The following is an 18,361-nucleotide window of genomic DNA, read 5'->3' as shown; positions in this document are numbered from 1 at the left end:
ATCTTTCCATAGAAACTCTTCAGGCCAGAAGGGAACAGCAGCACATACTTAAAGTAATGAAAGAGAAAAACCTACCACCCAGATTACTGTACCCAGCAAGGATCTCATTCAAATATGAAGGAGAAATCAAAAGCTTTACAGACAAGCAAAAGCTGAGAGAGTTCAGCTTCACCAAACTATTTCTTCAACAAACGCTAAAGGATCTTCTCTAGACAGAAAACACAGAAAAGGTTTATAAACTCAAACCCAAAACAGCAAAGTAAATGGCAATGGGAGCATACTTATCAATAACTACCTTAAATGTAAATGGGTTGCATGCTCCAACCAAAAGACAAAGACTGGCTGAATGGATACAAAAACAAGACCCCTATATATGCTGTCTACAAGAGACCCACTTCAAAACAAGGGACACATACAGACTAAAAGTGAAGGGCTGGAAAAAGATCTCTCACGCAAATGGAGACTAAAAGAAAGCAGGAGTAGTAATACTCATATCCGATAAAAATAGATGTTGAAATAAAGGCCATGAAAAGAAACAAACACTACATAATGATCAAAGGATCAATTCAAGAAGAAGATATAACAATTATAAATATATACGCACCCAACATAGGAGCACCGCAATATGTAAGACTGCTGCTGCTACTGCTAAGTCGCTTCAGTCATGTCCGACTCTGTGCGACCCCAGAGACGGCAGCCCACCAGGCTCCCCCGTCCCTAGGATTCTCCAGGCAAGAACACTGGAGTGGGTTGCCATTTCCTTCTCCAATGCATGAAAGTGAAAAGTGAAAGTGAAGTCGCTCAGTTGTGTCCAACTCTTTGCGACCCCATGGATTGCAGCCCACCAGGCTCTTCCATCCATGGGAGTTTCCAGGCAAGAGTACTGGAGTGGGGTGCCATTGCCTTCTCTGTAATATGTAAGACAAATGCTAACAAATATGAAAGAGGAAATTAACAGTAACACAATAATAGTGGGAGACTTTAATACCCCACTCACACCTCTGGATAGATCAACTAAACAGAAAATTAGCAGAAAACACAAACTTGAAATGATACAATGGACCAATTAGACCTAATTGATATCTGTAGGACATTTCATCCCAAAACAATGAATTTCACCTTTTTCTCAACTGCACACAGAACATTTCCAGGATAAATCACATCCTGGGCCATAAATCTAGCCTTAGTTAATTCCAAAAAATTTAAATCATTCCAAGCATCTTTTCTGATCACAATGCAGTAAGATTAGATGTCAACTACGGGGGGGGGGGGGGGGGGGGGGGGGGACTATTAATAATACAAACATATGGAGGCTAAATGACATGCCTCTCAATAACCAACAAATCACAGAAGAAATCAAAAAAGAAATCAAAATATGCATAGAAACGAATGTAAATGAAAACACAACAACCCAAAACCTATGGGATTCATTAAAAGCAGTGCTAAGGGGAAGGTTCATAGCAATACAAGCTTACCTCAAGAAACAAGAGAAAAATCAAATAAATAACATAACTCTACACCTAAAGTAACTAGAAAAAGAAGTGAAGAATCTCAGGGTTAGTAGAAGGAAAGAAATTACAAAAATTAGGGTAGAAATAAATAAAAAAGAAACAAAGGAGACTATAGCAAATATTAATAAAGCTAAATCTGGTTCTTTGAGAAGATAAAGTAGACAAACCATTAGCCAGATTTATCAAGAAACAAAGGGAGAAGAATCAAATCAACAAAATTAGAAATGAAAATGGAGAAATCACAACAGAAAACACAGAAATACAAAGGATCATAAGAGACTACTATCAGCAACTATATGTTAATAAAATGGACAACTTGGAAGAAATGGACAATTTCTTAGAAAAGTATAACTTTCCAAAACTGAACCAGGAAGAAATAGAAAATCTTAACAGACCCATCACAAGCACATAAATTGAAACTGTAATCGGAAATCTTCCAGCAAACAAAAGCTGAATTCTACCAAAAATTTTGAGAAGAGCTAATACCTATCCTACTCAAACACTTCCAGAAAATTGCAGAGGAAGGTAAACTGCCAAATTCATTCTATGAGGCCACCAACAGCCTAATGCCAAAACCAGACAAAGATGCCACAAAAAAAAGAAGACTACAGGCCAATATCACTGATGAACATAGATGCAAAAATCCTTAACAAAATTCTAGCAAACAAAATCCAACAACATATAAAAAAAATCTTACATCATGACCAAGTGGGCTTTGTCCCAGAGATGCAAGGCTTCTTCAATATTTGCAAATCAATCAATGTGATACACCACATTAACAAATTGAAAGGTAAAAACCATATGGTTATCTCAATAGATGCAGAGAAAGCCTTTGACAAAATTCAACATCCATTTATGATAAAAAAAAAAAAACTCCAGAAAGCAGACATAGAAGGAATATACCTCAACAAAATAAAAGCCAGAGATGATAAACCCACAGCAAACATTATCCTCAATGGTGAAAAATTGAAAGCATTTCCCCTAAAGTCAGGAACAAGACAAGGGTGCCCACTTTCACCACTACTATTCAACATAGTTTTGGAAGTTTTAGCCACAGCAATCAGAGAAGAAAAAGAAATAAAAGGAATCCAGATTGGAAAAGAAGTAAAACTCTCACTGTTTGCAGATGACATGATCCTCTACATAGAAAACCCTAAAGACCCCACCAGAAAATTACTAGAGCTAATCAATGAATATAGTAAAGTTGCAGGATATGAAATCAACACACAGAAATCCCTTGCATTCCTATACACTAACAATGAGAAAACAGAAAGAGAAATTAAGGAAACAATTTCATTCACCATTGCAATGAAAAGAATAAAATACTTAGGAATAAATCTACCTAAGAAAACAAAAGACCTATATATAGAAAACTATAAAACACTGATGAAAGAAATCAAAGAGGACACAACTAGATGGAGAAATATACCACGCTCATGGATCAGAAGAATCAATATAGTGAAAATGAGTATACTACCCAAAGCAATCTATAGATTCAATGCAACACCTATCAAGCTACCAATGGTATTTTTCACAGAACTAGAACAAATAATTTCACAATTTGTATGGAAATACAAAAAAACTTCGAATAACCAAAGCAATCTTTGAGAAAGAAGAATGGAACTGGAGGAATCAACCTGCCTGACCTCAGACTATACTACAAAGCTACAGTAACCAAGACAGAATGTACTGGCATGCAGACAGAAATATAAATCAATGGAACAAAATAGAAAGCCCAAAGATAAATCCATGGACCTATGGGCACCTTATCTTCAACAAAGGAGGCAAGAATATACAATGGAGAAAAGACAATTGCTTTAACAAGTGCTGCTGGGAAAACTGGTCAACCACTTGTAAAAGAATGAAACTAGAACACTTTCTAACACCATACACAAAAATAAACTCAAAATGGATTAAAGATCTAAACGTAAGACCAGAAACTATAAAACTCCTAGAGGAAAACATAGGCAAAACACTCTCTGACATAAATCACAGCAGGATCCTCTATGACCCACCTCCCAGAGTAATGGAAATAAAAGCAAAAATAAACAAATGGGACCTAATTAAACTTAAAAGCTTTTGCATAACAAGGGAAACTATAAGCAAGGTGAAAAGACAGCATTTAGAATGGGAGAAAATAATAGCAAACAAAGCAACTGACAAAGCACTAATCTCAAAAATATACAAGCAGCTCATGCAGCTCAATTCCAGAAAAATAAACTACCCAATCAAAAAATGGGCCAAAGAACTAAACAGACATTTCTTCAAAGAAGACATACAGAGGGCTAACAAACACATGAAAAGATGCTCAACATCACTCATTATCAGAGAAATGCAAATCAAAACCATGAGATATCACCTCACACCAGTCAGAATGGCTGCTATCAAAAAGTCTACAAACAATAAATGCTGGAGAGGGTGTGGAGAAAAGGGAACCCGCTTAGACTGTTTGCGGGAATGCAAAATAGTACAGCCAGTATGGAAAACAGTGTGGATATTCCTTAAAAAACTGGAAATAGAACTGCCATATGACCCAGCAATCCCACTGCTGGGCAAAGACGCCAAGGAAACCAGAATTGAAAGAGAAACGTGTACCCCAATGTTCATCACAGCACTGTTTACAATAGCCAGGACATGAAAGCAACCTAGATGTCCATCAGCAGGCAAATGATAAGAAAGCTGTGGTAAATACACACAATGGAATATTACTCAGCTATTAAAAAGAATGCAATTGTATCAGTTCTAATGAGGTGGATGAAACTGGGAGCCTATTACACAGAGTGAAATAAACTAGAAAGAAAAACACCAGTACAGTATACTAACGCATATATATGGAATTTAGAAAGATGGTAACGATAACCCTATATGTGAGAGAGCAAAAGAGATACAGATGTATAAAACAGTCTTTTGGACTCTATGGGAGAAGGTGAGGGTGGGATGATTTGAGAGAATAGCATTGAAACATGTATATTATCATATGTGAAACAGATCGCCAGTCCAGGTTCAAGGCATGAGACAGGGTGCTCATGGCTGGTGTACTGGGATGACCTAGAGGGATAGGATGGGGAGGGAGGTGGGAAAGGGGTTCAGGATGGGGAACACATGTATACCCATGGCTGATTCATGTCAATGTATGGTTAAACCACCACAATATTGTAAAGTAATTAGCTTCCAATTAAAATAAATTAATTAATTTCAAAAAGAAACAAATATAGAGAATAGACTTATGGACATGGGGAAAGGGGAGGAGAGGGTAAGATGTATAGAAAAACTAACATGGAAACTTATATTACCATATATAAAATAGATAGCCAACAAGAATTTGCTGTATGGCTCAGGAAAGTCAAACAGGGTCTCTATATCAACCAAGAGGGGTGGGATGGGGAGGGAGATGCGAGGGAGGTTCAAATGGGAGAGGATATATGTATACCTATGGCTTATTCATGTTGAGATTTGACAGAAAACAACAAAATTCTGTAAGGCAATTCAGTTCAGTTCAGTCGCTCAACAGTGTCCAACACTTTGTGACCCCCATGGACTGCAGCACTCCAGGCCTCCCTGTCCATCATTAACTCCCGGAACCTACTCAAACTCAAGTCCATCATATTGGTGATGCCATCCAACCATCTCATCCTCTGTCGGCCCCTTCTCCTCCCTTCTTCAATCTTTCCCAGCACCAGGGTCTTTTCCAGTGAGTTGGTTCTTTGAATCGGATGCCCAAAGTATTGGAGTTTCAGCTTCAGCATCAGTCCTTCCAATGAATATTCAGGACTGATTTCCTTTAGGATAGACTGGTTGGATCTTCTGTAAGGCAATTATCCTTCAATTTAAAAAATTAATTAAAAAAATAAAAAAAATTTTTTAAAGAATGAATGAAAGAAAAAAAAAAAAAAAGGTCTTGTATCCCAGTTCAAGGGATTCCAAGGCTTATGTTCTTAAGTACCATGAGGCACTGCTATGCCTAAGCACCATGGCCAGCAAGTCCAAGGCCAGATGAAGGAAGTAGATATAGACATAACTATTCCTACAGGCAGCTGAACAAAGTAAAGGAATGAACCACAGGCAATATCTACCCATCCAGTGCCACAATTTTAGTTTGACAAGTCTCACCTAACTACTGACTATCTACTGCCACCACCTCTTCACTGATTTCCATTTCCCAGTACTATTCACCTAACATCCATTCATCATGCTGCTGGAAATGGGATATTCCTACCACAGAACTGGGTCATGTCATTCTGCTACCTAAACTTTTCCATGGTTTTGCCACTGTCCTTAGGATAGAGTCAAAATCTTGCTAATCAAAATGTGGACCATGGAACAGCAGCCTCATTGTCACCTGGGAACCTGTTAGAAATGCAGAATCTCAGGTTCTACTCCAGACCTTCTGAATCCAAACCTGCATTTTAACAAGATTTCCAGGTGATTCATAAGCACTTAAGCAGGGGTCTAAAGTCTTCAACAAACTTTCAGGTTACATGCTCTGACTACTTCTACAGCCAAATTTCTAGTCTCTTCATACCTTACACTCCAGCACTGAACATCTATGTGCCCGTAATTCACATGTGTTGTTTCCACAGTTCTATTCTACCCTCCTTTTTTATTATTTTTTAACTTTTTTCCTTTAATTTATTTTTAATTGAAGGATAATTGCTTTACGTTATTGTGTTGATCATGAACATGAATCAGCCATAGGTATACACATGTCCCCTCCCTCTTGAGCCTCCCTCCTATCTCCCACTCCATCCCATCCCTCTAGATTGTCACAGAGCCCTGGTTTGAGTTCCTTGAGTCATACAGCAAATTTTCACTGGCTATTTATTTTACACATGGTAGTATATATGTTTCCATGCTATTCTATCCATTCTATCATCCTTTTGCCTAGGCAATGTCTTCCTCTTTCCTTCAGCCTTAGCTTAAACATCATTCTTCTCCAGAAAGCATCCTTGCCCATCATCCCTGCCCTAGCCCCAAGTACACTAGACAACCCTGCTATGCTTGCTCATAGCCCAAGGCCGTGTCCATCTGCAGTTGTGTGCTAAACTGATTCTCTCTACAGAAAAAGAAGGAAAGGGGTATTGTTGTTGCTGATCAGTTGCTAAGTCGTATCTGACTCTCTTATGATCCTGCAGACTATAGCCTGCTAGGCTCCTTTGTCCATGAGATTTCCTAAGCAAGAATATTGGACTGGGCTGTCATTTCCTTGTCCAGGGAATCTTCCCAACCCAGGGATGGAACTCATGTTTCCTGTATTGAAAGGTATATTCTTTATCACTGAGCCACCTGAGAAGCCCAAGGAAAGGAATAGGATATGTCCTGTTCTCATTATATTCCTGGTGGCTAGAGTGGTGCCTGGTAAAAATTACTTCATTAAACCAATCACTCTACTAAAATGTAATGTTCAGCTTCCCACTTGTACTGTTTTCCAGCCCACATTTCTACCTCTAACCACCCCCCCAAAATTGAAAAAAAATGCATGAAATCTATTTATATAGCATTTCTTTCCCTATTGACTTTTGTGAGAAATCAATAGCAGAGATGACAGATAGCTGATGCCAACACACACACTCATGCATGCTCAACTACACGAAATAGCACCAATTACTCACCCAGATAAAGGGGGAAGGAATTCATACATTGAGTCAGAAGGGTTAGGTGAAGGAGCCCTAGGAAAGAAAATTAAGTCCCTGCAATGTGTGCTGAGTCATGAAGCTATTGTGGGAAGACCTACAAAGCTTCAGGTAGTAAGAGATGAGAAGGTAAGAAAATATTTAACAGACAGGGTACAGAAAAAAGAAGTGTTATTGGTTTTTCAGGGCCATCTGTCTCTAATTTTCATAACAGCTCAGTTGGACTCTTGAGGAATATGTGACAAACTAGATAAATTTTTTTAAACTTGTGACAAAATCCAGCCAGAGAGAGGTTTGACTAAAGTGGAAGAGTAAGGAAAATTCTTCACACCAATGGTGACAACCTAAATTATTTCTTTTGCCTAATTCCAATAAGGTCCTGTATTTGTACCGTTTTACATAAGTCTATACATGAATTAATATAGTTACTGACATAGTTATACAAGAGAACATTAAATCACTGTCAAATCCCCTAGGAGATTACCAAGGTAGTGTGAAACAAGAGGCACTAACTAACTTCAAAGTTTACAAAGATTCTTAGTTTTAGCAACTTCCAAGACTTCAGTGCATGCCTTCAAACTCCAAGTCTGGTATTGTCTCCCCTCAGCTCTGGGAGGAATAATGAGAACGTAGCCAGCATCCTGCAAGTTCGTTCTTGTTTCCATAGCAGATGCCACTGGTGATCTAGTGGCTATCACTAGGATGTGACTTCCAAAAGTTCACCCACATTACATTATAGGCGGCTGCCATAAATTGATTAGGACCAGCACCCAAAATGAACTTTCTTTACCTTTGTTCACTTAGACCATGTTGCTCCTCTTAAAAGTGAAGCTGATTTTATCCCTTCTTCAAAGGTAGCTCAACATTTGGCTCAATTCCCATTATCTATCAACCAAAGATTTTGAGTTGAATCAAAGTACGCTTTCCAAGCACATCTTGAACATAGCACTCTTCCTTGAATCAAATCAAATGTTAATCCATTTACTGCTTTTCTTTTCATCATGCTTTTAACTTTTTGAAAGCATTCTAAATTACATTCCTATTTCATTCTCAGAAAATCCCTGTGAGCTCGGCTAAGCAAGTAGTATTATCTCCAAGAGAACGAAGGCCCCAGAAGTTGAAATGAATCATGAAAATAACCCAGTGATTTAGAGGAAAAACTGGGTTGAACATCCTGGTCACTTCGCTGCCATTCCACAGCCTTCATATGACTCCACAATGCTCTAGAGGATGCTTCCTCTTCTCAGCTTACTCTTTTCCACTTGAGGTCCACACACACACACACACACACACAGAGGCACATGCACTCTTGCAGGCACAGACACATACATGCACACAGAAAATCTGCACACAAAAATATGCTTGCACAGAAAGATATATATTCACAAACACAGACACATACATGCCCAGAGAGAGAGACATCAGTTCAGTCACTCAGTCATGTCCCACACTGTGACCCCATGGACTGCAGCACACCAGGCTTCCCTGTCCATCACCAACTCCCAGAGCTTGCTCAAAGTCATGTCCATCGAGTCAGTGATGCCATCCAACCAGCCCATCCTCTATCGTCCCCTTCTCCTTCTGCCTTCAGTCTTTCCCAGAATCAGGGTCTTTTCCTGATGAGAGACACATGGAGAGGTAGAGAGTTATACATTCAGAAAGACACAGAAAAAGACAGACGCACAGAGAGATACAGAGATGCACAGAGACAGACACATACACACAGACACACAAAGAGACACATAGGGACATATACACAGAGACATATCAGACACACATAAAGACACATGCATTCAAAAACACATATACACACACACATGCAGGTAGATATACACACACACACTTTACTTCCTAACAATTTTCATTTCATTAGCCCAGGATGGAAAATCTATTTTTCTGTGGGACTTTACCAGTGTGAGTCATGGAGAACATCCTAGCCCCTGACTCTGTTCCATAAATAACAGGCCTCCCTCTGTGAGCTTAGCGATAAGAGCATGCTAGATGGGAGATCATGGCTCTTAGTAGAACTGGCATGTGGCGATCCGTACAGCATTCATCCACTTACTAATCAATCATTCATAACCTAGTTTGTGTTGAGATATTCTCAGAGGCTGTTATGCTTATTATGAGGAATCAGGGATGCATTGTAGCTGTCACATTGGGTTCTGATGACCCCATCTGGGAGCCGAATCCCTATTGTAACTGTCACATTTGCTTTAAGAACACGCCATTTGTACCATCATCTGATTTCCCAAGAACAGAAGCATTTGCTCTCAGTGCTAACAATTGTAATGGACCTCTGTAGAGAGGTAAGGAAAGAGAAGGATCCGCTAGAAAAGTAAGAAATGGGAGAAAGTATAAGAGTAATAAAGAATTCAAATTGTGGTCTTTTTAAGGGTCATAGGCTACAGGCTTCCCTGGTGGCTCAGACGGTAAAGAAACTGCCTGCGATGAGAGAGACCTGGGCTTAATCCCTGGGTTCGGAAGATTGCCTGAGAAGGGATTGGCTACCCATTCTAGTATTTTTGCCTGGAGAATCCCATGGACAGAGGGGCCTGGCAGGCTACAGTCCATGGGGTCGCAAAAAGTCAGACATGACCGAGTGACTAACACTTTCACTTTCACAGCCTATGGAAATATTAAAAACCATCTTTATCTTCTTTCTTCTACACTGCCTAATTAGGCCAGACTCCATATAGATGGAGTAGGAAATGGCAGCCCACTCCAGTATTCTTGCCTGGAAAATCCCATGGACAGAGGAGCCTGGCAGGCTACAGTCCACAGGGGCGCAAACAGTTGGATACAACTTAGCCACTAAGCATGCTCCTTATGGAAAGTTTATGCAGACACATATACCCAAATCCATTCTCTAGAGGCCATTCCATAGTGGCAGTGTCCCAGGTTGAAGAGTACTTGCCTACCTTCATGAAACCTTATTTTCTAGGAAAACCATCCAATCTTCAGCTTAAGAAGGATGTATCTTGATTAGGCTAAGCTGAGAAAGGTTAACTACATTCCTCCTGCCAACAATGTGGCTATGAGATTTGAGGAGAACCCTGCTGGTGAAGCTTCAGGGAAATGCCTTCTATCTCTACCTTTGGACATTGATATGTGACATCATGATGGATGGAGCTGCTGCCACCTTCTTAACAGCCATGAAATGAACTAGTTCATATGCTGAGCACAGGGTGGCAATCTGTCTCAAATGCCTACAAATTTTCTTTGACAATTTTTCCACAAGAGATGGGATCTTTGTCCCCTCTCCTGAAATCTGGGCAGGCTTTTGCATACTTCAACCAACAGAATATGACAGAAAGAATACTAGGTCATAAAAGGCCGTGTAACTTGTGTCTTGTTCTCTTGTAGACATCATTCACAGCACTTTCAATTAAAGGAAAGGCATCTATCATGCAAGACTTTTGACTATCCTGAGACAGCCCCATGCTGGAGAAGCCAAGTGTAGATGTTCTGTTTGACATTTCAGGGAAACCCAGCCCTCAAGAATCCCAAGTTTCCAAACATGTGAGAAAGCCATCTCAGAGGTGTAATTCCAGCCCCTGCTGTCCCAGTTCCCACCTCCAGTTGTTAAGTCACCCCCAGCCCTTTATGACACCTCCAGATGAGGATCCAGAATCATGAAGCTGAAACAAACAATCCCTGATACACCCTGACAAAAGTCCTGACCCAAGAATCCCTGCGTATAATAAGACAGTAACACACCACTACATTTTGAAATTGTTTAAGCAGCAAAAGCAACTGAAGCAAAGTAAAAAGATGGAAAAACCTGACTTTCTGATGGCAACATAGTGCTATTAACCAACCCTGGAGTTGCCTCCTCTATGGGCTTCTAGTTGCATAGTGTGTAAGTTCTTTTGAGATGGTATATTGGTTTTATAGAGTTGCCATAACAATAACAATGACAACAGCAACAAAAACCAGGCTGGGCATATTAAACTACAGAAAAGTATTTTCTCATAGTTCCAGAAGCTGCAAGTCCAGATCAGGGTGTCAGCAGGATTGCATTTTCCTGAGGCCTCTCCCCTTGGCTCGCAGGTGGCCTCCTCAAATGCATGACCTTTACTCTGTGCACCCATACCCCTGGTGTTTCTCTGTGTGTCCAAATTTTCTCTTACAAGGACACCAGTCAAATTGGGTTAATGTCCCCACAACAGTCTCATTTTAACTTAATTAACTCTTTAAAGACTATCTCTAGATGTAGTCTCATTCTGAGGTACTAAGGGTTAGGGCCTCAATATATGAATTAGGGGGGAGGACACAATTCAGACCATAATAGCTAGGCTCCTTGCTGCTGAAATTATCCTTAAAAATAATATGAGAGAAAGATAAACCACTCTAACACAACAAATACCAGAAGAGTTCAAAAATTAAAGAAAGAGCAATATGACAGAATAAGTCCAAGAATGCCAGTGGCTGGAACTGGGGTTATCATGGTATCCAAATACACATTCTCTCTGTGTCACTCCGACATCTCTGATTCTCTCTGGGGTTTGCTTTCCTTCTCTAAAGAGCCACCACACAGAACATTATCTTGTTATTTTCATATGAAATATGCCTCCCACTGAATTACAGGAATATTGAGAGAAACAAGGCTAAAGCTGGCAGAGCTCCACACACCTGCCTAGGGTGAGCAATAATGCTCTTAGTGCCATGTGAAAGGAGCACTAAGGCTTCCTGGCTTCCTGGAGCTGCCTACGACATGTCTGTTCACCCCCTGACTCAGTCTAAGATATGCTGTCTCTTATAATACCAAGAGAAAATGAAACATGAGCTAATCTGGTGAGAGAAAAGACATATGGTAGACTCATGGGGGAAGAGTTGTTGAAAACTACTGACACTGAAGCTTCTGCTATTAACAAGCCTAAAAACTCCCATCACATATGGACTTTCAAATGATTCTCTCTCCTAAAAACAAAATAACTAGGAGTAACCTAAAATCTGGAATGTAAATAAATCAAGGAGGTGTCCACAAAAGAAATATTTTGTAGCTATTTTAAAGATATGTAGGGAATTCCCTGGTGGTCCAGTGGTTAGGACTTGGCACTCTCACTGCCAGGGCCTTGGGTTCAATCCCTGGTTGGGGGAAGAACTCAGAAGCCATGTGGCACAGCCAAATAAATAAACAGAAGAATGAAGCAGGGGGGCAGATCAAGAGGGTGGAGTAAGAGGACACAGAGCTCACCTCCCTCCACAAACAAAAATACATCTAAATGTTTAACAATTCTCAAGGAAAACTAACCGGAAACCAGCAGAAGGACTCCTGTGCAAGCAAGGCTGTAAGATATACACATAACTGGAAATGATAAGAAGAAAAGTACCAGGTAGGGACCAGTGCTGATGGAAAGGGACTAAGAAGAAAAAGGAGACCACACTGGTGGACACTTGTCCTGGGGAAAGAGCAGTTCGAGCCACAGACTGGGCTATCCCAGGGTCCTACACATAAGAGACAAATGGAGACCTGCTGGGACAGATAGAAAGACTGTATAATTCTAGCCACCACTAGTGAAGGTGAAGTCGCTCAGTCGTGTCTGACTCTTTGCAACCCCGTGGACTGTAGCCTACCAGGCTCCTCTGTCCATGGGATTCTCCAGGCAAGAGTACTGGAGTGGGGTGCATTGCCTTCTCCAGGGGATCTTCCCAACCCAGGGATCGAACCCAGGTCTCCTGCATTGGAGGCAGATGCTTTAACCTCTGAGCCACCAGGGAAGCAGGAGTAACTAAAATAGAGATTAAAAAATAAACAACAGAAAAGATCAGTAAAACCAAGATGTAGGTTATTTTAAGATTAAAAAAATTGATAAACTTTTAGCCAGGCTCACCATGAAAAAAAAGAAAGAGAACCAAATAAACAACATAAAAAATGAGAGAGTAGAGATAACAGCCAATACCACAAAGATACAAAAAGTCATAAGAGAATACTGAAAAAGTGTTAGTCACTCAGTCATGTCTGACTCTTTGCAACCCCATGGACTGTAGCCCACCAGGCTTTTCTGTCCATGGAATTCTCCAGGCAAGAATACCAGAGTGGATTGCCATTTCCTTCTCCAGGGGATCTTCCTGACCCAGGGATGGAACTCAAGTCTCCTGCATTTAGGCAGATTCTTTACCATCTGAGCCACCAGGGAAGAGAATACTATAAACAGTTATATGTCCACAAATTGGAAAATTTAGAAAAAATGGACAAATTTCTAGAAATGTACAGCCTGCTAAGACAGAGTCAAGAAGAAACAGACAATTTGAACGGACTGATCACTAGGAGTAAAACTGAATTTGTAATAATAATAATAAAAAGCTCCTAAGAAAGAAAAGTCTAGGATGGATATCTTCACAGAAGAATTCTATCAAACATATAAAGAAAAACTAAGACCTAGCCTTCTCAAAATATTGCACAAAATTAAAGAAAAGTGAACACTCCCAAAATTCATTTCACAAGACCACCATTACCCTGATAGTAAAACCAGATAAAGATACTAACACCAAAAAAGAAAATTACATGCAAGCATCCTTGATAAACATAGATGCATCCATTCACAATTAAAAATATAATCTAAGTAGATACAGAAGGAACATACCTCAACATGATAAAGACTATTTATGACAAACCTAAAGTCAACATAATACTCAACAGTGAAAAACTAGAAGCCTTCTCACTAAATTCAGAACAAGACAAAGATGCTCACTCTCACAACTTCTATTTAAAATAGTACTGGAAGTTATAGCCATAGCAATCAGACAAAAAAGAGAAGTAAAAGCTATCCAAATTGGAAGAGAAGTAAGCCTGTCACTATTTGCAGATGACATGATACTTTATACAGAGAATCTAAAATCTCCACCCAAAAACTATTAGGACTAATAAATTAATTCAGCAAGGTTACAAGATACAAGATTGATATATAGATTAACTAATTAATATATATCTTTTGCTTTTCTGTGCACTAAAAAAATAATAATAATACCAGAAAGAGAAAGTAAAAAAACAAATTCATTTAAAATTGCATCAAAAAATATCTCAAATAAACTTAACCAGGGAGGTGAAAGACCGATATTCTGGAAACTGTAAAACAATGATGAAGGAAACAGAAGATAATTCAAAGAAACAGACATTTTGTGCTTTTAGATTGGAAGAATTAATATTGTTAAAATGAGCATACTATCCAAAGCAATCTAGAGATTTAATTCAGTCCCTATCAAAATACCCATATTTTTCACAGAACTGGAACATATGATATAAAAATCACATGGAACCACAAAAGACCCTAAATTGCCAAAGTAATCTTGAGAAAAAAGATCAAATCTGTAGGTATTAATGTAACAGTCCCAGACTTCAGACTATACTACACAAAGCTACAGTAATCAAAACACCACAGTATCAGCACAGTAACAGACACACAGATCAAGGGAATAGAATAGAGAGCCCAGAAACAAACACTTGCACCTATGGTCAATTTATCTATGACTAAGGAGGTAAGAATATCCAATGGAGAAAAGACAGTCTCTTCAATAAGTAGTGCTAGAAAAACTGGACAGCTACATGTAAAGCTGTAAGATTAGACCGTTCCTTCACATCATATACAGAAAGGAAAAAAAAACTCAAAATGGTATAAAGACTAAATATAAGAACACAAATCATAAAATTCCTAGTAGATAACATAAGTAGAACACGCTTTGTTATAAATCATAGCAATATTTTCTTGGCTCAGTCTCCTAAGGGAATAAAGGTAAAAACAAATAAATGGGATCTAATCAAACTCATAGTCTTTTGCACATCAAAAGAAACCACTGACAAAATGAAAAGACAACCTACAAAGTGGAAGAAAATACTTGCAAATAATATGACCAAAATGGGTTAATATCCAAACTGTACAAACAGTACAACTCAACATCAAAAAACAAACAGCTCAATCAAAAAATGGGCAGAAGACCAGAATAAACATTCCACAGAAAATCTACAAGTGGCTAATAGGCACAAGAACAGATGTTCAACATCACTAATTCTAGAGAAATGCAAATAAAACCACAATGAGATATCACTTCACACTTGTCAAAATGGCCATCATCAAAAAGTTTACAAATAACAAATGATGGAGAGGACATGGAGAACAGGGAACCTTTGTACACTGTCGATGGTAATGGAATTAGTGCAGCTATTAAAGAAAACAGTTTGACGTTTCCTCAAAACAACTAAAAATAGAGCTACCATATGATCCAGCAATCCCACTACTGGGCATATACCCACAGAAAACAAGATTTTGAAAAGATACATGTACTCCAGTGTTCACTGTAGCACTATTTACAATAGTCAAGACACAGAAGCAACTCAAATGTCCATCAACAGATGAATGGATAAAGATGTGATGTTTATATACAATGGAATATTACTCAGTCATAAAAAAGAATGAAATGCTGCCATTTGCAGCAACATGGATGGATCTAGAGATTATCACACCAAGTGAGGCGAGTCAGATAGAGAAGGATAAGTATCATATAATATCATTTATATGAGAAATCTTAAAAAAAAATGAGCTTATTCACAGAACAGAAATAGACTCACAGACTTAGAAAACAAACTTATGTGAAAAGGTTGGGGGGAAGGATAAAGTAGGAAGTTAGGATTAACATACACAAACAACTATATATAAAATGCTTCCCAGGTGGCTCAGTGGTAAAGAATCCACCTATCAAGCAGGTTTGACCTTGGGTCAGGAAGATCCCCTGGAGAAGGAAATGGCAACCCACTCCAGCATCCTTGCCTAGGAAATCCCACAGACAGAGGAGCCCGGTGAGCTACAGTTCATGGGGTCCCAAAAGAGTCGGACATGACTTAATGACTAAACAACAATGACAACAGTACATAAAATAGATAATAAAAAAGAATTACTGTGTACACCAGGAACTCTACTCAATATTCTGTAATAACTTACATGAAAAAATATCTGAAAAGGAATTGATATATGTATAACAGAATCACTTTGCTGTACACCTGAGACTAACACAACGTTGTAAATCAAATATACTCCAATATAAAATAAATATACTTTTTTAAAAAAGTGGTACTAAACTAGAAAAAATATGAATTTGTGGACTTCTTGCAACAACCCACTGCCCAGGGTATTCTACCAACTGCAAGGAAAGACTCAGTAAGACTAAGATTCTTTCATAAATCAGATAAAATCCTATGGCAGTATAAACAGTGTCACTTTCCCCTCTTCTTAGCACCTTGATAATAGTCCATTTTATATATCTATGTTTCTTAAACCTACTTGATCATGATAGCTGCTTTATCATACAACAGGGTCTTCTACATAACAGGCATTCAATAAATAGTTGTCCATGAATGAATAGTATCTACAATAGTGTCAATATATGGCAACTATTTTCTAATGGCTACTAAAATAGCATAAGTTCTGAGTCACAAGTGTCAGGACCAATATCTAAACTTGGATTTCTCTTCTCAATTACTTCCACCTTTCCCATTGTATGTCTTCAAGATTTTCATACCAACAATGCCAACCACATTCCCTGAGGCTACACAGCCTTGGCAGAACCCACCACAATAAATTAATCTTCAGAGTTGGACTCAAGAGGATACATTCAAATCACAAAAGAATGCAGGTCAGATTTGTAATTATGAACAGTGAAGTAGACTTCAATGTGTCATGCATAATTTAAATGACTATAGGAATGTTCAGTATATATCAGCTGAAAAAACATCTCTTTCTGTATGGGAATAAAAATTAGACATGAGGAGACTGTCATATCTAGCAAAAGCTTGACTATGAAATAATGACCATTTCTATACCCTGGTTATAAGACTGTACCTGCCCACCTGTTGCCTTTGGCCTTGCTTGACAGGCTCAACTACTAATGTCATAAACCACTCTATGATTATGGCTTGGTCAGAATTCACACTGTCAGACTTTCTTAAAACCTAAAGGGGGTTGAAAAAGAAGAGCTTGCTTTTTCTCTGGGAAGTTCTCAATGCTCAAAACAATTTAGAACACACCTGCAACAAAGGATTCCCATCCAAGCTTTATCTCTTGTACACCAAGTGTACTTACTATCAATTTTCTCAGCAGTGCCCCACTCACATCATTCCTACCCATTGACCAGAACTGAAAAAATTCTCACACCATTGGCTCAGTCAGCTGCATGGCAGCAAGGAAATACTATGCATATGTTACTTAAAACGTTGACTTAGGCAGAGTGGAAACAGTGAGTGAACCTCATTTTCTTAATTACATATTTAATTGAACATTATTAAAAGAACTGTTGAAGTTATGAAATTCCATGTTCATATAAGGTTTAGGATGGGGTGGCTAAGGACACACATAAAAAGAGTTATTCTGATTCTTCTTCTCTTAGTAATAACATGTAACACTTAGATATTGCTTTTCATCTCCATCACTCTTTACAAACATTAATTGTATAATTTCACTACATTAACTGCAAAGAGAGTCAGAAATTGCCCTATAATTTTGCAGTCACTTTGGAACATTCATTGTGTCTTAAAATGATACACTACACTCCAGAGTCTACATTTTAACCTGGTTTAAGAAAGGAATGAAGGAGGAAAAGAGATCCTATTTTAAAATAACAGAGATCTCAGAAGCCTACGTAGGATTCTAGGGAAATATCCTGAGATATGTGGATTTAGAACATAGAAGGCAGGAAAACATTGTGGGCACAGGGAGAAGGAGGCAACAGAGAATAAGATAGTTGGATGGCATCACAGACTCAGTGAACGTGAGCTTAAACAAACTCTGGGAGATAGTAGAGGACAGGGAAGCCTGGCATGCTGCAGTCCACAGGGTCGCAAAGAGTCGGACACAACTTAGTGACTGAACAACAGAACGTGAAACTGCAATAGTGAACTGAATGACACACCTAAATTTTGAAAAGTATTGTTATGCTAAGCACATAACAGTTTGTATTGAAAACAAAAAAGGAAAGGTTCCAAAGCTTCCTAGCAGAGAAAAATTTCCTTCAAATCAAAAAAAAATTGAATATAGTGTGTATACAGATTTAACATAAACAAAGGACATATTATCTGTTGTTGTTGTTGGTAATATTTTTGCAGCTCACCTTCTACCTTGGAGTCATTTTTTGGGAAAGACTCTCCAAATAATAAAAATAGATATCAGTTGTTAAATATATACTACATGTGAGGCATCATGCTAAGTCTTCAAAAACACTGTTTCAACT

At 38.6% G+C, this 18,361-nt stretch overlaps 1 non-coding gene across 1 annotated transcript; it reads right to left on the bottom strand.

The window, feature by feature from the left end:
* Positions 1-12,793: 12,793 nt before the first annotated feature.
* Positions 12,794-12,865, bottom strand: TRNAW-CCA (transfer RNA tryptophan (anticodon CCA)). Its single transcript has one exon. It is a non-coding gene; the product is annotated as a tRNA-Trp (tRNA).
* Positions 12,866-18,361: the final 5,496 nt, after the last annotated feature.

This window comes from Ovis aries, chromosome 5 (genome assembly GCF_016772045.2).
Source record: "Ovis aries strain OAR_USU_Benz2616 breed Rambouillet chromosome 5, ARS-UI_Ramb_v3.0, whole genome shotgun sequence".
In the NCBI taxonomy this organism is placed as follows: domain Eukaryota; kingdom Metazoa; phylum Chordata; class Mammalia; order Artiodactyla; family Bovidae; genus Ovis; species Ovis aries.
Note: the sequence above shows the minus strand (reverse complement) of the source record. Positions and strands in the feature narration are given on the sequence as shown.